We start from the raw sequence: 19,942 nt of genomic DNA, 5'->3' as shown, positions 1-19,942 counted from the left end.
TTCACTTATAGCTGCTGGAATGGCCTTGGGTCAGCCATAGCTATTGCAGGAGTTGTCCTTGAAAGGGCAACTGTTGTAAGAGCTCTCTCAGCCCCACCCACCTCACAGGGTGTCTGTTGTGGGGGAAGAAGATAAAGGAGATTGTAAGCCGCTCAGAGAGAAGGGTGGGGGAGGAAGGTAAAGGAGATTGTAAGTCGCTCTGAGGCTCTGAGGTTCAAAGTGGAGGCCAGGATACAAAACCAGCTGGGAACCAGTTTGGTGAAGTGGTTAAGTACACTGACTCTTACCTGGGAGAACCGGGTTTGATTCCCCACTTCTCCACTTGCACCTGCTGGAACGGCCTTGGGTCAGCCATAGATCTCTTATCTGGGAGAACCGGGTTTGATTCCCCATTCCTCCACTTGAAGCTGCTGGAATGGCCTTGGGCCTGTGAGGTAGATGAAGATATTGGAGTTATATCCCACCCTCCACTCCGAAGAGTCTCAGAGCGGCTCACAATCTCCTTTCCCTTCCTCCCCCCACAACAGACACCCTGTGAGGTAGATGAAGATATTGGATTTATATCCCGCCCTCCACTCCGAAGAGTCTCAGAGCGGCTCACAATCTCATTTCCCTTCCTCCCCCACAATAGACACCCTGTGAGGTAGGTGGGGCTGGAGAGGGCTCTCACAGCAGCTCCCTTTTAAAGGACAACCTCTGCCAGAGCTATGGCTGACCCAAGGCCATCCCAGCAGGTGCAAGTGGAGGAGTGGGGAATCAAGCCCGGTTCTCCCAGATGAGAGTCCGCACACTTAACCACTGCACCAAACTGGCTTATACGTGTCAGCCATACAATCACATAGGATGTTAAGAGCTGTGAGAGTGTCCTCTTCGGTAGGATGTATCAATTCCAAACACTTTCACACATGCCAGTTCAGTCAAAGTTACACTTTGGAAACTGAAGTTTTTGGTGGTCTAGAAGCTAATACTGAACGCATATCTCTTGGAGTCTTTGGGTCTTCATTAATATTGCCAACTGTGGGTTGGGACGTACCTGGAGAGTTGTTGGGATTTCTTTAGATCCTGAGGAGGTGGGGTTCAGAGAGAGTGGTAACTTCAGTGGGGTATAATGCCATACAGTCCATTTTCCATAGCAGCCATTTTAGAATCATAGGCTCATAGAATCATAGACTTGGAAAGGACCTCCAGGGTCATCTAAGTCCAACCCTCTCCACAATGCAGAAAATTCACAAAGACCTCCCCCTAAATTCACAGGACCAGCATCGCTGTCAGATGACCATCTAGTCACTGTTGAAAAACCTCCAAGGAAGGAGAGTGCGCCACCTCCCGAGGAAGCCTGTTCCACTGAGGAACCGCTCTAACGGTCAGGAAGTTCTTCCCAATGTTGAGCCAGAAACTCTTTTGATTTAATTTCAACCCATTGGCTCTGGTCCTACCTTCTGGGGCCACATAAAACAATTCCACAATATCCTTTATATGACAGCCTGTCAAGTACTTGAAGATGTACTTGAAGATGGGGATCATATCACTTCTCAGTCACCTCCTCTCAAGGCTAGACATGTCCAGATCCTTCAGCCTTTCTCCAGACCCCTCACCATCTTCATTGCCCTCCTCTGGACCCATTCCAGCTTGTCTATTTCCCTGGGCATGTAAGAAAGAGCCATGAGAACTAAGTACCTGAAGCAACCCTTCCTGTCCTCCTTCTCATGACCTGCCTAACTTCACAGGATCCAAATTGGTGTCAGATGGCCATCTAGCCTCTGTTTGAAAAACCCCCAGGGAAGGAGAGCCCACCACCTCCTGAGGAAGCCTGTTCCACTCCAGGTAAACTGAGTTGTGTCTCCTGGAAACCAGTTGTAATCCCAGGAGGTCTCCAGTCACTACCTGGAGGTTGGCAATCCAGTCTGAACAATCCCCTTACTCCTTCCCCCCCCTCCCATTGGGTTTTCAGAATGTTACATTTGTGCACAAAAATGGCCTGTAATTTCTGGTTGATGTTCCTCGGCGGGATTTAAATCTATCACAATTGTACAGCTGCACAAACAGTGAGAAGGAAACCAATAATAACCCTCTTAGAATCTTTTCTAACCAGTAACCAGAGTTACTAATGTAAATTACATTAGAATTTTTCCTCCAAATCACTTGTATTCATAATCAGAACTCTGCATGCCAATTAGGTTATAGCTGTAGGGGAGAAACGATTTGAGCACATGAAAAACTGCTGTGCGCAGAGAGAAGAAGGGGCGGAAAAAAAAAAGGAAAGCGTATTGGAAAAAGTTGTACTTTGTATCTCAAAGAAACTTTCAAATCTGGGCACTCGGTGTGAATCGAGGTGCAAGCAAATACCCATTTTTTCCCTATTGTAATCTATGGATTCATGCTTTAAGAAAAAAGGACATGTAGCTGTTTAGCATAGCAGAATTCCCCCCTACTTCTCCACTTGCACCTGTCGGATGGCCTTGGGTCAGCCATAGCTTTCGTAGGAGTTGTCCTTGAAAGGGCAGCTGCTGTAAGAGCTCTCTTAGCCCCACCTGCTTCACAGGGTGTCTGTTTTGAGGGAGGAAGGTAAAAGGAGATGGTGATTGCTCTGAGACTGTGAGATTCAGAGTATAGGGAGGGATATAAATCCAATATCACCATCAACAACAACAGCATCATCTTCTTCTTCCAGACACTCCTCTGCATGTTAGGCCACACCCCCTGATGTAGCCAACCCTCCTGGAGCTTACAGTAGGCTCTGTACGAAGAGCCCTGTAAGCTCCTGGAGGATTGGCTACATCAAGGGGCGTGGCCTAATATGCAGAGGAGCTCCTGCTCGAAAAAGAGCCCTGCCAGCAAGAACTCATTTGCATATTAGGTCACACCCCTGATGTCACCATTGTTTCAAACAGGGCTCTTTTTTTGGTAGAAAAAGCCCAGCGGGAACTCATTTGCATATTAGGCCACACCTCCTGATGCCAAGACAGCTGGAACTGTGTTCCTGTGTGTTCCTGCTCAAAAAAAAAGCCCTGCGGAGAATCTCTTTGTTCAAAAGCGGTATTCTTCTGAATATGAGGTCCTGAGACCACAACAGAAGGGCCAAGTAGCTGGTAGCATCGCCACAGACCCAAGTGAAAACAGGTTGTTAGGGTTGCCAATCTCCAGATGGGGCTTGGAGGTGTTCTGGAATTCCAACACTTCTCCAGACTAGTTTCCTTGGAGAAAAATGACTCATTTGAGGGGTGGGCTCTATGACATTATTCCCTGCTGAGGTCCCACCCCTTCGCACACCCTGCCTTCACTAGGCTCCACCCCCAAACTTCCAGGGACCTACTTTTTTGGCTGATACAACCATGCTTTTAATTCCCTCATGCTTTCAACCACAGCATTAACAAAGACAACAAGAAGAAGAAGACAAAGAAGAATGGATTTATACTATGAGTCTCAGAGCAGCTTTAATCTCTTTCCCTACTTCTCCCCACAACAAGACACCCTGTGAGGTAGGTCGGGCTGAGAGAGGTCTTCAAGAACTGCTCTTGAGAGAACAGCTCGGAGAGAAGAAGAAGAAGATATTGGATTTATATCCCGCCCTCCACTCCGAAGAGTCTCAGAGCGTCTCACAATCTCCTTTCCCTTCCTCCCCCACAACAGACACCTTGTGAGGTGGGTGGGGCTGGAGAGGGCTCTCCCAGCAGCTGCCCTTTCAAGGACAACCTCTGCCAGAGCTATGACTGACCCAAGGCCATGCTAGCAGGTGCAAGTGGAGGAGTAGGGAATCAAACCTGGTTCTCCCAGATAAGAGTCCACACACTTAACCACTACACCAAACTTGCTCTCCAACACCCTCCTGTAGAGAACTGCGACTGACCCAAGCTCAGCCAGGAGCTGAATGTAGAGGAGGGAGAAATCAAACCCAGTTCTCCAGATTAGACTCTGCTGCTCTTAAAACACTACACCACACTGTGGCTGATTCCACACTAGACCTTGCTCCGTGCCAGGCTTCCATTTCTCTCCGGAGCAAGTTTGTCCATTTCGCACCAGATGCTCCGTGCCGCCATTTTGTGTGGGGAAGCTCCGCCATTTGCTATGCCACAGGGTAAACCTGAAACAAAACCCAGGTTTATGCTGTGGCACGGGAAATCATGGGTTTTCCCCGCACAAAATGCCGGCACGGAGCAACTGGTGCAAAATCGACAGCTTACTCCAAAGAGAAACGGAAGCCTGGCGTGGAGCAAGGTCTAGTGCGGGATCAGACTGGATCTCAAGCCTTTAGCTGCTCTTGCAAACCTTTAGCTGTTCAAACGGCACATTGAGGACAGAGATGAGGCTTAACACTGTTTTAAAAGCAGGTGAGGATAAGCAGTGCCAGTGATAATGCCGGCCAAGTTCTCAGCCCGGGTGGAGATGCTCAAAATGCTGATAGCTGTGGAACACTACCTGATAGTGAAACATCAGGAAGAACCTCCTGCTAGAGTGGATCCTTGGAGGAAGAAGCTTCCTTGGAAGGTGGTGTCAGATGACCATCTGGTCTGCCTAAATTCATAGTGAGTCACAGAATCAACATTGCTGTCAGATGGTCATCTAGTAAGAACATAAGGACATCAGAGAAGCCCTGTTGGATCAGGCCAATGGCCCATCCAGTCCAACACTCTGTTCTTGTGGCGCTTTCTAATGTTGATCACACTTTGGGGTCAAAAAGGAATTTTCCTCCAGGCCAGGTTGGCCCAGAGATTCTGAAGAGATTTTTTTTTTGTCTTCATAAGAACATAAGAGAAACCATGTTGGATCAGGCCATTGGCCCATCCAGTCTAACATTCTGTGTCACACAGTGGCCAAAACCCAGGTGCCATCAGAAGGTCCACCGGTGGGGCATAGAACAGGGGTTACTGGAGGAGTGGAGGAATAAGAACATAAGAGAAGCCATGTTGGATCAGGCCAATGGCTCATCCAGTCCAACACTCTGTGTCACATAAGAACATAAGAGAAGCCATGTTGGATCAGGCCAATGGGCCCATCCAGTCCAGCACTGTGTCACACAGTGGCCAAAAAAAATTATACACACACACACACACACACACACACACACTGTGGCTAATAGCCACTGATGGACCTCTGCTCCATATTTTTATCTAAACCCCTCTTGAAGGTGGCTATGCTTGTGGCCGCCACCACCTCCTATGGCAGTGAATTCTTGTGAATTCAGTGAATGGTTCTGAGTCTCCTGTGTTGTGCAGGGGGTGGATTAGATGGCCTTTGGATTCCTTACAGCTCTGTGTTCCTAGGTTTATAACCCCCTTGTACTAGACAGAATATGAATGGATAGAATATGAATGGATGGGTGGGTGCATGGGTGGGTGGTTAGCAGTGTTCCCTCTAAGCTGACTTCTTCTTCTTCTAAGCTGACTTTTTTAGACTCCAGCTCCACACATTTTTGTCAGGAAAAAAATGACCCCAGAGCAAACTAATTTATGCAGGAGCTCCCAACTTTAATGCCAGTAGCGCACAAAGTAGAATTTTTGCTCACAAGACTCCACACCTTAGAGGGAGTACTGGTGGAAAGAAAGAAAGAAAGAAAGAAAGAAAGAAAGAAAGAAAGAAAGAAAGAAAGAAAGAAAGAAAGAAAGAAAGAAAGAAAGAAAGAAAGAAAGAAAGAAAGAAAGAAAGAAAGAAAGAAAGAAAGAAAGAATAGACAGACAGATGCAGAAAATTCCTCTCCAGGGAATTTTCTCAAGGTAGCTTATATGTTAAAATCATAATACAGAATTAAATTGTTAAAATTAACAAACTATTTAAAACCTAGCTATAAAAAATCTAGCCAGGACATAAAAATGGTATAAAAGTTTTAGCAGTCTAGAACTCCTAAAATGGTGGTCATAAACCAGTCCTTACGATAGAAACAGACTGTAAAATAAAATAAAATAAAATCATTCCCTTAGTTAGAAGTCTGGGTAAAAATAAATGGTTGGATAGAATAAATGTCAGATGTTTGAGAGCCATAAGACAGGAAGGAAGGACAACCTCTGCCAGAGCTATGGCTGACCCAAGGCCATGCTAGCAGGTAGAAGTTGTTCTCCCAGATAAGAGTCCGCGCACTTAACCACTACACCAAACTGGCTCTCCACATCAAACTGTGGAGGGAGGGAGGGAGAGAGGGAGAGAAGGAAGGAAGGAAGGAAGGAAGGAAGGAAGGAAGGAAGGAAGGAAGGAAGGAAGGAAGGAAGGAAGGAAGGAAGGAAGGAAGGAAGGAAGGAAGGAAGGGAAAGAGGGAGGGAGGTGGGGAAGGAGGGAGGGAGGGAGGTGGGGAGGGAGAAAGAGGTGGAAAGAAAGCAACTTTAACTTTAAATGCATTCTGCAAGCCACCAGCTGTCTTGGCTTGGAGAAGTGATTAAAGACCGACAGGGTAGTGGGGGATTCAAGAGCTACACAATATGAGTGAAAGAGCCACATGTGACTCCTGAGCCACAGTTTGGCCATCCCTGGTCTAGTGCTTGAAAGTGGAAGAGCTTCCCACAGGGGAAGTGCCTTTAGGGAAGAGCCTCCCACAGACATAGGGCCACCAATAGAAAAGCTATGGGGGGACCAAATCTCGATTAGGAAATTCCTGGAGTTTGTGGGGCGGAATCTAAATAGGGCATGGTTTGGGGGGGGAGGGCTCAGCAAGATACAATGCCATACAGTCCAGCCTTCAGTGCAGATGTTTTCTACAGGTGAATTGATCTTTGTCATTTGAGGATCAGTTGCAATTTGAGGAGATCTCCAGACCCTACCTGGAATTTGGCAACCCTGGAAAAAGTGCTATCTCTTATGCAGAAGAAGAAGATATTGGATTTATATCCCGCCCTCCACTCCGAAGAGTCTCAGAGCGGCTCACAATCTCCTATATCTTCTCCCTCCACAACAGACACCCTGTGAGGTGGGTGGGGCTGGAGAGGGCTCTCTCAGCAGCTGCCCTTTCAAGGACAACCTCTTCCAGAGCTGTGGCTGACCCAAGGCCATTCCAGCAGGTGCAAGTGGAGAAGTGTGGAATCAAACCCGGTTCTCCCAGATAAGAGTCTGCACACTTAACCACTACACCAAACAGACCATCCAGATGTGTTCAGCCCAGATGTGTGTCTTCATTATTGGTGCTGTTACGAAGCACGTCACCACTCATGTGCCCAGACGTTTTTGCATTTGGGTGAAACTCTGGTCCAAATGCCAGAACATCCTCAGTGATATGCTGACATTGCTTCTGGTGCAAGGTAAGCAGGGTTGCCAACCTCCAGGCAGGTGCCTGGCGAAACACAAAACTCCAGTGCAAAGGTTGAGCAACCACAAAGTAACACACTGTGCCTTCTATTTAAACCCAAAACTAACAAAGCAGAATGATACCCAGATTTTCGGCACTTCACACCTACGACATCAATCTGCTTTTTTTTATCACCCACCACTATTGTTTCAGCCCAGTTCAACACTAACTAGAAGATGATATTGGATTTATATCCCACCCTCCACTCCGAAGAGTCTCAGAGCGGCTCACAATCTCCTTTCCCTTCCTCCCCCACAACAGACACCCTGTGAGGTAGATGAAGATATTGGATTTATATCCCGCCCTCCACTCCGAAGAGTCTCAGAGCGGCTCACAATCTCCTTTCCCTTCCTCCCCCACAACAGACACCCTGTGAGGTAGATGAAGATATTGGATTTATATCCCGCCCTCCACTCCGAAGAGTCTCAGAGCGGCTCACAATCTCCTTTCCCTTCCTCCTCCACAACAGACACCCTGTGAGGTAGATGAAGATATTGGATTTATATCCCGCCCTCCACTCCGAAGAGTCTCAGAGTGGCTCACGATCTCCTTTCCCTTCCTCCCCCACAACAGGCACCCTGTGAGGTAGATGAAGATATTAGATTTATATCCCGCCCTCCATTCCGAAGAGTCTCAGAGCGGCTCACAATCTCCTTTCCCTTCCTCCCCCACAACAGACACCCTGTGAGGTAGATGAAGATATTGGATTTATATCCCGCCCTCCACTCCGAAGAGTCTCAGAGCGGCTCACAATCTCCTTTCCCTTCCTCCCCCACAACAGACACCCTGTGAGGTAGATGAAGATATTGGATTTATATCCCGCCCTCCACTCCGAAGAGTCTCAGAGCGGCTCACAATCTCCTTTCCCTTCCTCCCCCACAACAGACACCCTGTGAGGTAGATATTGGATTTACATCCCGCCCTCCACTCCCGAAGAGTCTCAGAGTGGCTCACGATCTCCTTTCCCTTCCTCCCCCACAACAGGCACCCTGTGAGGTAGATGAAGATATTGGATTTATATCCCGCCCTCCATTCCGAAGAGTCTCAGAGCGGCTCACAATCTCCTTTATCTTCTTCCTCCCCCACAACAGACACCCTGTGAGGTGGGTGGGGCTGGAGAGGGCTCTCACAGCAGCTGCCCTTTCAAGGACAACCTCTGCCAGAGCTATGGGCTGACCAAGGCCATTCCAGCAGGTGCAAGTGGAGGAGTGGGGAATCAAACCCGGTTCTCCCAGATAAGAGTCCGCACACTTAACCACTACACCAAACTAACAAACACAGACCCCAATTTGTGATTCTTTTAATCTGCTAAAAACATTCCCATGACTCTACATACCAATCCATTGCCCACTTTTTTCTATATTAAGGGCTGCTTGCCATTCCATTTATGTCTGATGAAGTCCGCTTAGAGCACACGAAAGCCTACATGCTGAATAAAACTTAGCTGGTCTTAAAGGTGGCACTTGTCTATTGCGTTGTTCTATTGCTTCAGACCAACACGGCTGCCCGCTCGGATCTAACACACTGTAAGTACTTGCTTAAGTGTGTGTAACTGTATTTACATGCTCATACACTCAATAATCACCATATACATGTACCAAAACCATAGTATACCCATTCGATTGCATTCAACAATATAGAAGTCATACTTTCTCTCTCTGCTTGGCTTTGTGAACGAAGATTTAAGAAGGGTGCAGTAGTCCACGTCTGCTGCAGGCTCGCTGGTGGCTGACAAGACCAATGTGGGACAGGCAGGTCCGGCCACAGTGGCTGCAGGGAAAAGTCTGATTTGGGGTTGGTGCTGTAGCAGTGCGATTCTTCCTCAATCTCCTTTTGTCCTCAAGACCAGCTATGCGTGCGTTCTCAAAGGAAGAGACAGCCTGGTGGATGGTGTGCCTCCATGCTTTGCGATCTGAGGCTAGGTCAGACCACTGGTGATGGTTGATGTGACAGGTGCCAAGGGATTTCTTCAAGGAGTCCTTGTACCTCTTCTTTGGTGCCCCTCTATTTCGATGGCCGATGGAGAGTTCGCCATACAGGGCAATCTTGGGAAGGCGGTGGTTTTCCATCCTAGGAAGTCATACAATATGTTGTCAAAGGCTTTCACGGCCGGAGTCGTGAAAGCCTTTTTTTAATTTTTATTTATGATTTATATTCCGCCCTTCCCACGAAGGTGGCTCAGGGCGGCTCACAACAGATAGTCGAACATAAAATTAAACTAGCATTTACATATATAAACATTTAAAACATTCAAACATTTAAAACATTTAAAACATTAAAACATTAAACATTACAACAGTATGTATAGCAGGAATCTGGTAAAACTACATTTAATTTCCCATCTCAGTTAGTGTAAGCTAGGTGTAAGCTAGCCGGAAGAGGGTTGTCTTACAGGCCCTGAGGAACTGAATAAGGTCCCGCAGGGCCCTCACCTCCTCCGGCAGCTGGTTCCACCATGTAGGGGCCATAACAGAGAAGGCCCTGTCCCTAGTAGATTTTAGGCGGGCTTCTTTTGGCCCAGGGATAGCGAGAAGATTTTGGGTTCCCGATATCAGTACTCTCTGGGGAACATGTGGGGAGAGACGGTCCTTCAGGTAGGCCGGTCCCAGGTTGTTGGTTGTTGCAAATTTTCCAGGCTGTGTTAGGGTTGCCAAGTCCAATTTAAGAAATATTTGGGGACTTTGGGGGTGGAGCCAGGAGACTTTGGGGTGGAGCCAGGAAACATTGGGGTGGAGCCAAGATCAAGGCTGTGACAAGCATCATTGAACTCCAAAGGGAGTTCTGGCCATCACATTTAAAGGGACGGCACACCTTTTCAATTCCTTCCTTCCATAGGAAATAATGAAGGATAGGGGCACCTTCTTTTGGGGCTCATAGAATTGGACCCCTGGTCCAATCTTTTTGAAACTTGGGGGGTATTTTGGGCAGAGGCACTAGATGCAATACTGAAAATTTGGTGCCTCTACCCCAAAAGACAGCCCCCCCCAGAACCACAGATACCAGCAGATCAATTCTCCATGATTTTCTATGGGAATAAATCTGCCTAGGGAATAATAGAGTTCCCAGCAGACATTTCCCTCCCCTCTCCCCGCTTTCTGATGACCCTGAAGCGGGGGGAGGGTCTCCAAACCGGGGGATCCCCTGCCCCCACCTGGGGATTGGCAACCCTAGGCTGTGTGGCTGTGGTGTGAGACCTGTGACGTTTCGCCAGCAACTGTGACTGGCATCCTCAAAGGCGTAACCCAGAAAACTGGAGTTCTCTCTGGGTCAGATTGAGAAGAAGTTGGTAGGTGTGGAATTGTTTTCTGTGGCCCCAGAAGGTAGGACCAGAACCAACGGATTGAAATTAAATCAGAAGAGTTTCCGGCTCAACATTAGGAAGAGCTTCCTGACCGTTAGAACGATTCCTCAGTGGAAGAGGCTTCCTCAGGAGGTGGTGGGCTCTCCTTCCTTGGAGGTGTTTAAACAGAGGCTAGATGGCCATCTGACGGCAATGTTGATCCTGTGAATTTAGGGGAAGGTACAGTATTTGTGGGTTTCCTGCATTGTGCAGGGCGTTGGACTAGATGACCCTGGAGGTCCCTTCCAATTCTATGATTCTGTGATGCCGGAGGAGCACTCATAAACATACAATGGAGTGTGCCCACAATAAAACCAGAACTGTGAGAGACACTTAAATGATAAAGCAATGCTATGCAGGAGAAGATGCTGAGGTAAGAACTTCTCTTTCCTGTGCCACTCAATGATGATTAATGCACGAGCAGTCAAACTTTAGAGGGGGCGGGAGAGATAATGAATTGATTGTATTTCTAAACAAGGCCATTTTAGGCCTGTTTGGATTTTCAGCCATTCCTCGGGTAGACAAAACGGCCATTCCCTGTTAAGTGTCGAGGAACGAAGGCTTAATCGTCTCCTTCATGCCGCCCTCATGGAGAGAGGGAAGCATAGATTAGAAGACGAGGGATGGGAAGGAAATGTAGGGATGGGAGCACGAGACAAAGCCGTCCTGTCAACAGAACGGGATTCATTCCCAGTTATTCAACCCGTGACCTTCAGGCGAGTCAAATAGCCATACCTTTTGGCAACAACAGCCGATACAGCTGCCATGTTGGAAGGACCTGACACTAAAACACATGCATGGAACCCCTGCCCCCAGTTCCCATTGCTCACCATCGTGCCAACAGCCAGCAGGGGAGAAATAAATTAAGACAATTGTGACAAACCTAGAAGTGTTGTCGTTTCACTCTAGGAACAAGCAGAAACTCTATAATTTAGGGTTTCCAATCCCCGGGTGCAAGTTGGAGATTCCCCAGTTTAGACGCCACCTCCCGCTTCAGGGTCATCAGAAAGCGGGGCGGGGATAATGTCTGCTGGGCAGTCCATTATTCCCTATGGAGACCAATTCCCATAGGTATAATGGATCTGTGGGTATCTAGAGGTATCTTGGGGCAGCATAGCAAATTTTCAGCATAGCGTCTGGTGCCTCTCCTCAAAACACCCTCCAAGTTTAAAAAAAGATTGAACCGGGGGGTCCAATTCTATGAGCCCCCAAAGAAGGTGCCCCTATCCTTCATTATTTTCAATGGAGGGAAGGGATTTAAAAGGTGTGCCGTCCCTTTAAATGTGATGGCCAGAACTCCCTTTGGAGTTCAATCGTGCTTGTCACACCCTTGCTCCTGGCTCCACCCCAATGTCTCCTGGCTCCACCCCCAATGTCTCCTGTTTCCACCCCTAAAGTCCCCAGATATTTCTTGAATTGGACTTGGAACCCTACTAGGATTTTACTGAAGAGTTTCTAGATATTACTAGAACAGAGTGATGTCACTTCCAGCCAGGTTTCCCCTGGAAGTGATGCAATGTCACTGTGCCAATGCCTGCTATGTCTCTCCACCCCACCCCACCCCGGCTTCCATACCTCCTCCAGTCACTTTTTGCATGCATCCTGAGAGGTACAGATAGGGTTGCCAGGTCCAATTTAAGAAATATTTGGGGACTTTGGGGGTGGAGCCAGGAGACATTAGAGGTGGAGCCAAGATCAAGGCTGTGACAAGCGTAACTGAACTCCAAAGGGAGTTCTGGCCATCACATTTAAAGGGACGGCACACCTTTTCAATGCCTTCCTTCCATAGGAAATAATGAAGGATGGGGCACCTTCTTTTGGGGCTCATAGAATTGGACCCCCTGGTCCAATCTCTTTGAAACTTGGGGAGTATTTTGGGGAGAGGCACTAGATGCTGTACTGAAAAATTGGTGCCTCTACCTCAAAAAACAGACCCCCCCAGAGCCCCAGATACCCGCAGATCAATTCTCCATTATTTTCTATGGGAATAAATCTCCATAGGGAATAATAGAGTTCCCAGCAGACATTTCCCTCCACTCCCCCCGCTTTCTGATGACCCTGAAGTGGGGGGAGGGCCTCCAAACCGGGGGATCGCCTGCCCCCACCTGGGGATTGGCAACTCTAGGTACAGAGGAATGGCGATGCGAGCTCATTCAATAGTAGCAAAGATCAATACAGTCAAATGCAGAGATTCGGACTCCTTCTCTCCTTGTCACATATCTATGATGCCGCATGAGACTTCTTGCTGTTAGAAGAACAAACTGTCGACGTCTCCCGCTCAGTCCTCCAAGACTACAAGCACCATAGAGCAAGCTAGATAGCTAGGGCAATATCAGTCTACTTCCTGTCTGGATCTGCTTTCAATCACCCTCTCTGATTGGTAGAATGTAACTCAAGGAACTTCCCCTTCTCATCCTTCTTCTCTTTTCTGCGTGCTGCAGGAGGAACAGCATGGTGTCCCTCCTCCTGCTCTGAACTAAGCAGATGGCCTACTACAATCCAAAGCCATCCAGTTAGCTAGAATAGTTTACGCTTTTCTCTCCACTACACATTCATGTTACCTTTCTTTTTAATAAATCCACCAGTATTGGTTTCTTAATTTATTATTTATTTATTTATTTATTCTATAACTTATACCCTGCCCTTCCCATAAAATGGCTCAGGGCGGCTCACAGCAATTTAAAGCCAGGGGCTCTCTATGCAGTTTGTGAGAGAGTATGGTAACCATTAGATTATACCATGTGTCAAGAGAGACTTTTACCATTAGTCCGGGAGTACTTTCACTTTCCACCATCTCTGCTTTGCACCACTCCTATCTCTGTGTAACAATTGAAGCATTCTTTCTGCCTAGTCTTGGAGATGGACAAAGTTGTCTCTGTCTGATTATATTTGCACCTGCAAGGGACTTGGGAAAGAACTATTGGGGAAGGGATTGCTCACTTCACGCCTTAAGATTTAAATGTTTAATGGTTTAGCTCTAAGCTATATGAAGAGGGCATTTGCCCGCCAAAGCCAGTTTTTGCAAGGACCATCTTGCTCTGACCTGTCATGCATCAATAAACAGCTATTCTTGCAATGGACTGTCATTGATCGTTGAACTGTTGGGGACTTGAAGAAGACGACTGCAGATTTATACCCTGTCCTTGTCTCTGAATCAGAGACTCAGAGTGGCTTACCATCTCCCATATCTTCTCCCCCCCCCCCCCAAAACAGACACCCTATGAGGTGGGTGGGACTGAGAGAACTCTCATAGCAGCTGCCCTTTCAAGGACAACCTCTGCCAGAGCTATGGCTGACCCGAGGCCATTCCAGCAGCTGCAAGTGGAGGAGTGGGGAATCAAACCCAGTTCTCCCAGATAAGAGTCTGCACACTTCACCACTACACCAAACTGGCTTTCTTGATACTTTGCTGTCGTACTGAAGCTCGGAAAGAGAACTCTGCTGCATGAAGAAAAGGACGGCTGCCTCACCAGTCCAGCCATCCTAAACCAGACCCAACGCTTGCCTCGTGCTTACAGTTCACTGCGTCTCACGCTGGTATCTGAGGTTAAAGTCTTGAAAGTCAACATTCACTCATCTTACATAACATTATACTTTTGGGGTTGTCAGAAGGAAATTCCACATGTCAAACAGAGCTCCTTCTGGAACTGTCTGGGTGTCGGCCAGTAGCGCGAGCCAGATGCTTGCCTTTGTTATCCTCTTTCGAAGTTACCTTTCCTCTTCATGAATTATAAGACATTCTAACCTGTTTAAACCATAACTCAGGTGACCGGCGAACCATGGTGGTGAAGCCGCTTCTCAGATCGAGACAACCCACTTACTCACCGGTGCCGTTTCCGCGCCGCTGCTAAATTTGGATTGACTGCTTCATGTCGGGTTTGATAGCGGGAGACGTGATTGAAGAGGAAGACTCTTTTCTGCCACGCTCTTCATTTATGGTGGATAGGGCACACGAGGTTTATTTTGCGGGATGCGTTAAGTTAACATGACATGATGCAAACCCGTGTGCCCAACACCCTCAGAAACTGAGAGAGAGAGAGAGAGAGAATGAATGAATGAATGAATGAATGAATGAACATATGAAGTTGCCTTATACTGAATCAGACCCTTGGTCCATCAAAGTCAGTATTGTCTTCTCAGACTGGCAGCGGCTCTCCAGGGTCTCAAGCTGAGGTTTTTCACATCTATTTGCCTGGACCCTTTTTTGGAGATGCCAGGGATTGAACCTGGGACCTTCTGCTTGCCAAGCAGATGCTCTACCACTGAGCCACCGTCCCTACCCAATGAATGAATGAATGAAAGTTTTCTTCTGGACCTGAATAGCTGAATCCATTTTCTTGGGTCTGCTTTCCTTCCTTCCTCCCTCCCTCCCTCCCTCCCTCCCTCCCTCCCTCCCTCCCTCCCTTCCTTCCTTCCTTCCTTCCTTCCTTCCTTCCTTCCTTCCTTCCTTCCTTCCTTCCTTCCTTCCTTCCTTCCTTCCTTCCAACAACTCCTGCATTGCTTGTGTACTGTTTTAGCCGGGATGCTCTTCTGTGAGTCGTAGGGATGACTGCCTAATTCAACTTACTCTTGCACATCTTAATCCTCCTTTATCAGCATGAGACTTGACCGCTGTATATGTAATCTTCATCTTTCAGGTGCCATATCTTAAAGGTACCATGTGATGGGACTCGGACTTCGTTTCTCTCATTCTTCCCCTCCCTTATGCCTCAGTCAACGGAGGGAAGGGAGCATGCTTGCCAATCTCCAGGTGGAGCAGGAATGAAGCCCAAAGGCATCCACGCAAAAACAACCTAAATTATGGAAATCTTTATATAAATAACTTACTGCATGACCAACAAATCTAATAAATGCAGGAACAAAGTACCCCGAAAACACAGTCATCTCATTCAATACACAGTATATATCTTGATAGTAGAAGTCCGGGGAAAACCTTGCGAAACTGTGAAGTGGAAGTCCAAGGTTATGGCGAGAGCCAGTTTGGTGTAGTGGTTAGGTGTGAGGACTCTTATCTGGGAAAACTGGGTTTGATTCCCCCTCTCCTCCACTTGCAGCTGCTGGAATGGCCTTGGGACAGCCATAGCCCTCACATTGTCCTTGAAATGGCAGCTTCTGTGAGAGCCAGTTTGGTGTAGTGGTTAAGTGTGTGGACTCTTATCTGGGAGAACCAGGTTTGATTCCCCACACCTCCACTTGCACCTACTAGCATGGCCTTGGGTCAGTCATACCTCTGGCAGAGGTTGTCCTTGAAAGGGCAGCTGCTGGGAGAGTCCTCTCCAGCCCCACCCACCTCACAGGGTGTCTGTTGTGGGGGAGGAAGGGAAAGAAGATTGTGAGCCGCTCTGAGACTCTTCGGAGTGGAGGGCGGGATATTAATCCAATATCTTTCATCTACCTCACAGGGTGTCTGTTGTGGGGGAGGAAGGTAAAGGAGATTGTGAGCCGCTCTGAGACTCTTCGGAGTGGAGGGCGGGATATAAATCCAATATCTTCATCTACCTCACAGGGTGTCTGTTGTGGGGGGAGAAGATATAGGAGATTGTAAGCCGCTCTGAGTCTCTGTCCTTGAAAGGGCAGCTGCTGTGAGAGCCCTCTCAGCCCCACCCACCTCACAGGGTGTCTGTTGTGGGGGGAGAAGGTATAGGAGATTGTAAACCGCTCTGAGCTTCTGTCCTTGAAAGGGCAGCTGCTGTGATAGCCCTCTCAGCCCCACCCACCTCACAGGGCGTCTGTTGTGGGGGGAGAAGATATAGGAGATTGTAAACTGCTCTGAGTCTCTGATTCAGAGAGAAAGGCGGGATATAAATCTACAATTCTTCTTCTTCTTCTTTCAGCCAGGAAGGTATTGACGACAAGCGATGCAGCGTTATTTCGCATTAGTGGCACAGCGCAATTCCGTAATCCTTTCAGCCGGGAAGGTCCGCCGCTATTGCTGTTGGTCATGCAGTAAGTTATTTATATAAAGCTCTATATAAAGCAACGGGGAAGCGCATACAGCCCTGTTTCACCTGCATAAAAAAAGATAATATCAAAAGATCACCAAGAAGCCCTCGTCTGATGAAGTGTGCTTAGAGAGCACACAAAAGCTTACATTCTCAATAAAACTTGGTTGGTCTTAAAGGGGCAACTGGACTCCTGCGTTGTTCAACTGCTTCAGACCAACAGGGCTGCCCTCTTGGAGAGCCAGTTTGGTCTAGTGGTTAAGTGTGCGGACTCTTATCTGGGAGAACCGGGTCTGATTCCCCACTCCTCCACTTGCACCTGCTGGAATGGCCTTGGGTCAGCCATAGCTCTGGCAGAGGTTGTCCTGGAAAGGGCAGCTGCTGTGAGAGCCCTCTCCAGCCCCACCCACCTCACAGGGTGTCTGTTGTGGGGGAGGAAGGTAAGGGAGATTGTAGGCCACTCTGAGACTCTTCGGAGTGGAGGGCGGGATATAAATCCAATATCTTCTTGGATCTATCTACAAGTTAAACAATGCTAGTCCCAACCTTGCTGCTGACTCCACCCCCAATGTCTCCTGGCTTTACCCTCAAAATCCCCAGATATTTTTTTCAATTGGACCTGGCAATCCTGGAAGGGAGGCTTGGCTTTTGAAGCAGGAAGCTGTCTGTGTCTCTCTGTCTCTCTCTCTCTGCTGGTCTTAAAATTACCACAGGATTCAGACTTCATTTTCTCTCCTGTGAGGGCACTCTCTCACATTATTTCCTTCCTGCTCTCTTCCTCCTCAGCCAATGGAGGGAGCAGAGGCTTGGCTTTTGAAGCAAGAAGCAGGAAGCTGGGGCAAAAAAAAATGAGCTGTAATATGGCAGCAGCCCTGGAGAAGGAAGCAGGAGAGAGCCAATTGCTCATAGGCTGGATATGAGTCCTGCAGGAGCTGGATCTGCCCCACGGGCCATATGTTTGACACTTCTGTTAAACGATGCCCCTACCTTGTATTAGAAGCCTCCTCAAAGTGGACTGTTTTTCTTACATTCCATTGACAATTCAGAAACAGTTGACTTCATGAAGCAAGGGAGATTTGGGCACACCATGTGCTTTTTTTGGATTCAAAGTCCAATAGCCTCAGTTTAGTCATTTTAGCGTCTAGACAGGGTTCAGGCTTGATTTGATCTGCAAAGCACTTATTTGTCTTTTTTAGGGGGGGGGGGGGGTCCATAGTTTCTGTAAAACTCCTCCGAAACCACATTTCTGGCTCAACATTAGAGTTTCCGGCTCAACATGAGGAAGAACCTTCTGACCGTTAGTGCGGTTCCTCAGTGGAACAGGCTTTCTCGAGAGGTGGTGGGCTCTCCTTCCTTGGAGTTTTTTAAACAGAGGCTAGATGGCCACCTGACAGCGATGAAGATCCTGTGAATGTAGGAGGAGGTGTTTGTGAGTTTCCTGCATTGTGCAGGGGGTTGGACTAGATGACCTTGAAGGTGCCTTCCATCTCTATGAGTCTATGACTGCCAGATTATGCTGTGATCTCAAACATGAGTGAATCCATCCATCCAGGCAGCCTATTCACTTTCCAGATATGCACAAGCATAAGAAGAAGACTGCAGATTTATACCCCGTCTGTCTCTCTGAATCAGAGACTTGGAGTATTGTGTTCAGTTTTGGGCACCACATTTTAAGAAGGATATAGACAAGCTGGAACAGGTCCAGAAGAGGGCAATGAAGATGGTGAGGGGTCTGAAGACCAAATTCTAGGAAGAAAGGTTGAAGGAACTGGGCATGTTTCGCCTGGAGAGGAGGCGGCTGAGAGGTGATAGGATCACCATCTTCAAGTCCTCAAAGGGCTGTCCTATAGAGGATGGTGTGGAATTGTTTTCTGTGGCCCCAGAAGGTAGGACCAGAACCGATGGGTTGAAATTAAATCAAAAGAGTTTCCGGCTCAACATTAGGAAGAACTTCCTGACCGTTACAGCGGTTCCCCAATGGAACAGGCTTCCTCCTTGGGAGGTGGTGGGCTCTCCTTCCTTGGAGGTTTTTCAACAGAGGCTGGATGGCCATCTGACAGCAATGAAGATCCTGTGAATTTAGGGGGAGGTCTTTGTGAGTTTCCTGCATTGTGCAGGGGGTTGAACTAGATGGCCCTGGAGGTCCCTTCCAACTCTTCTATGATTCTAACAGGCTTCCTCCTTGGGAGGTGGTGGGCTCTCCTTCCTTGGAGGTTTTTCAACAGAGGCTGGATGGACATCTGACAGCAATGAAGATCCTGTGAATTTAGGGGGAGGTGTTTGTGAGTTTCCTGCATTGTGCAGGGGGTTGGACTAGATGGCCCTTCCAACTCTATGATTTTGTGATTTCAAATGAGTAAACTTTCTTCCTGTCCGCTTTCTTCATTGTCCAACGTTTGCACCCATACATAGTAGTGGGGAATACAATCAGTCTTCCCTTGATCAGGTGAGTTCGGCCCTGATGTCCAGAGCCAAGCCATTTCTGCCGAACGCTCGGAGCCAGATCCTGCCAACCAAACGAGGTCATGTATATTATCCAGCGTCTTAAAACTTTCTATCTGAAGGACCCAACGACGGCCCAAACTGACTTTTACCAAGGTTCCATTCCCCAGTTAGAGAGGGTGATGCCTTCTGTGATTTTGGGAAGGACTACTGACCCACGAAAGCATTGGCGTCGTGTTTTTAAAGGACTTTGCCAAAACCACTCAAGCAGAGTTATCGCAAACACCTTGTCTATATTGGCAGCCAATATAACCTCTGCAGAGCAATCCAAGGAAGTAGTGAAGCGCCCACTCCTAAAGCTGACCTTCTTTCGCTCAGAATGTATTTCTCAATTATGAAACAGAGAGAGAGAGAGATGGAGAGACAGAGAAAGAGACAGAGACACAGAGAGCGACAGAGAGAGAGGGACAGAGAGAGAGAGACAGAAAGACAGATAGAGACACAGAGAGAGACACAGAGGCTGTTTTCGCACTGACCTTAATCAGCAGCGATGCCCCTCTTCACTGCGCAGGATCAGCGCGGATTTCGCACTGATTGCCGCGGAGCACCCGGAAGAGCCGGAAAGTTTTTGGCGGTTTCCGTTTGTGCCGCGAAAACGCCCAGAGAGAAAGAGACAGACAGAGAGATAGACAGAGACTGAGAGGGAGCAGAGAAACAGAGACAGACAGAGAAACAGACAGACAGAGACAGTCAGAGAGACAGACAGAGAGACTGAGAGAGACACACAGAGACAGAGAGAGACAGAGAAAGACAGATAGAGACAGAAAGAGTGAGAGGGAGCAGAAAAAGAGACAGAGAGAGACAGAAACAGAGAGAGACAGAGAGTCACAGAGAGAGAGAGAGAGAGAGAGGGACAGAGAGAGAAAGAGACAGTTCAGTTCAGTTTATTGT

At 47.9% G+C, this 19,942-nt stretch overlaps 1 non-coding gene across 1 annotated transcript; it reads right to left on the bottom strand.

Moving 5' to 3' along the window:
* Positions 1 to 14,812: 14,812 nt before the first annotated feature.
* On the bottom strand, positions 14,813 to 14,879 carry TRNAA-GGC (transfer RNA alanine (anticodon GGC)). Its single transcript has one exon. It is a non-coding gene; the product is annotated as a tRNA-Ala (tRNA).
* Between the last annotated feature and the right edge of the window lie 5,063 nt (positions 14,880 to 19,942).

The sequence above is a fragment of the Heteronotia binoei genome, chromosome 4 (assembly GCF_032191835.1).
Source record: "Heteronotia binoei isolate CCM8104 ecotype False Entrance Well chromosome 4, APGP_CSIRO_Hbin_v1, whole genome shotgun sequence".
Lineage (NCBI taxonomy): Eukaryota > Metazoa > Chordata > Lepidosauria > Squamata > Gekkonidae > Heteronotia > Heteronotia binoei.
Note: the sequence above shows the minus strand (reverse complement) of the source record. Positions and strands in the feature narration are given on the sequence as shown.